General features: G+C 42.9%; 1 pseudogene; it reads left to right on the plus strand.

Annotated features, from left to right (window-relative positions):
* Positions 1–210: 210 nt before the first annotated feature.
* Positions 211–2169, plus strand: LOC107132871 (peptidyl-prolyl cis-trans isomerase A-like; annotated as a pseudogene).
* Positions 2170–2516: the final 347 nt, after the last annotated feature.

Genomic DNA, 2516 nt, shown 5'->3' on the forward strand with positions numbered 1-2516 from the left:
TGGTATCCTTGCAATACTTCAAACTTTCATTACATTTGTTATGGTGATCACATTTTATTTGTGATCTTTGATGTTAATACAACTCGCTGAAGGCATAAATGATGGGTAGCATTTAAAAATATATTTTTAAGTTTATTTTTGGCTGTACTGGCCCTTTGTTGCTGTGCAGGCTTTTCTCTAGTTGCGGCAAGTGGAGGGCGACTCTGCGTTATGGTGCTTGGGCTCCTCATTGTGCTGGCTTCTCTCATTGGGGAGTATGGGCTCCACAATGCCTGGACTTCAATAGTTGTGCATGGGCTTGGTAGTATGGTTCCCAGGCTCTAGAGCACAGGTTCAATAATTGTGGCACACGGGCTTAGTTGCTCTGCTGCATGTGGGATCATCCCAGATCAGAGATCAAACCTGTGTTTCCTGCATTGGAATGAGGATTATTTATCACTGAGCCACAAGGGAAGCCCGATGGGTGGCATTTTTTAGTAATAAAATATTTTTAAATTAAGGTATGTATTTTTAAGATACAATGCTTTGCACACTTCATAGACTACAGGATAGTGTAAATATAACTCATAGGCACTGAGAAACCAAAAAACTCATGTGATTTACTTTATTGTGATGGTCTGGAACCAAATCTGCAATATCTCCAAGGTAGGCCTCGGACTACCACTGGTAGTCTTTGGGACAGTAAAGAAACTAGCTTGATAAAAAGAAAAAGAAGTCAACAGTGCCTGCTATATGCCAGGGATGATGCTAAGTATTTTCACATGCTATCATCCTTGTCCACAAGCCTGCTCAAACCCAGGGTTGGATAGGGCCTAGACACTCTGTAGGGTAATTCTCAGAGGAGTCTCAAGATGAAAGCAATATTTGAAGATGATCACAATGAAAGTCAGGCAAGATAGTCGGGGCAGACAGGAAAGGTTAAATTCAAAGAGGGCAATAAGACTCAGTCATCTTAAGGAAATATGGTAGAGTTGTTTGAGTTGAAGTCCTTACTTGTGAAGATAAAGGTTAAAATGCAAAAGAGGTTCCTTTCCAGGAGGACAAGCAATTTGCACTAAAGAATGAAGAAAGTTTGGCTTTGCAGACACTATCACCTCCCAGCCAGTCAACTCCGCTGTTTTCTTTGATAACGCTGTGCATGGTAAGCCCTTGGACCATGTCTTTTTCAAGCTGTTTGTAGACAAAGTTGCAAAGACAGCAGAAAACTTTCATACTCTGAGCACTGGGGAGAAAGGACTTCATTAAAAAGGTTCCTGCTTTCACAGATTGTGAAAAGATTGTGAATGATTGTGGGCTTTATGTGCCAGGTGGTGACTTCACACACTATAATGGCACTAATGGCAAATCCATCTGTGGGGAGAGATATGATGATGAGAGTCTCATCCCGAAGCACATGGGTCCTAGCATCTTGTCCATGGCAAATGCTGGATCCGACACAAACTGTTCCCAGTTTGCACTGTCAAGACTGAATGGTTGGATGGCAAAGCTGTGGTCTTTGGCAAGGCAGAAGAGGACATGAATATCGTGGAAGCCATGGAGTGCTATGGTCCAGGAATGGCAGAACCACCAAGAAGCTCTTTAATGCTGACTGTGGACAACTCGGCCTTCCCAGGTGGCACTAGTGGTAAAGAACTCACCAGCCAGTGCAGAGACATAAGAGACGCAGGTTTGATCTCTGTGTTGGGAATATCCCCTGGAAGAGGGCACGGCAACCCACTCCAGTATTCTTGCCTGGGAAATCCTATGAACAGAGGAGCCTGGTGGGCTACAGTCCATGGGGTCACAAAGAGTCACACACGACTGAAGTGACTTAACATGCATGCACGAATGAACAACTCCGATAAATGACTCGTGTTTTAGCTTCTGTACCATTCCTTCTGTAGCTCAGGAGTGTACCCCACCAACTTCATCTCTTCACTCCATCCTATAATCTCTGTGCTATTTGAAAATACTCAACATCTATTCATGTGCTGCAGCTTTTTGGGTTCTATAGTTTCCTTATTTCCCTCCTAGTCTAGTTGGATTGCAGAATTAAGTTTAGGATTATGAAATAAAAACTAAATCAGAAAAATGAAGATAAAGTTTTGAGCCTGGACTATTTACAAAAGGCGGTACCTTGCTAAAGATAAAAAAGTTGGGGAGGGGAAAAGCAAAATGAGTTTCATTTGAAGAGCTCAAGGGGAAGAGGGATACCTGAGTACTTCCTTCTAGATCTTGTGCACATGTGTACAGATGGCAGAAGGATGGAAAAATCAGGTTTTAGTACATATGAAAAACTAAATATCTAAATTTAAATCAAGGTATGGGCTTCAGTTCTTTACTAAATAATACCTCGTGCTGTGTGCTAAGTCACTTCAGTAGTGTCCAACTCATTGCGACCCCATGGACTGTAGCCCTCCAGTTTCCTCTGTTCATGGGGTTTTCCAGGCAAGAATATTGGAGTGGGTTGCCATGCCCACCTCCAGGGGATCTCCCCAGCTCAGGGATCAAACTCACATTTCTTCTGTCTCCTGCAT

The sequence above is a fragment of the Bos taurus genome, chromosome 10 (genome assembly GCF_002263795.3).
Source record: "Bos taurus isolate L1 Dominette 01449 registration number 42190680 breed Hereford chromosome 10, ARS-UCD2.0, whole genome shotgun sequence".
Lineage (NCBI taxonomy): Eukaryota > Metazoa > Chordata > Mammalia > Artiodactyla > Bovidae > Bos > Bos taurus.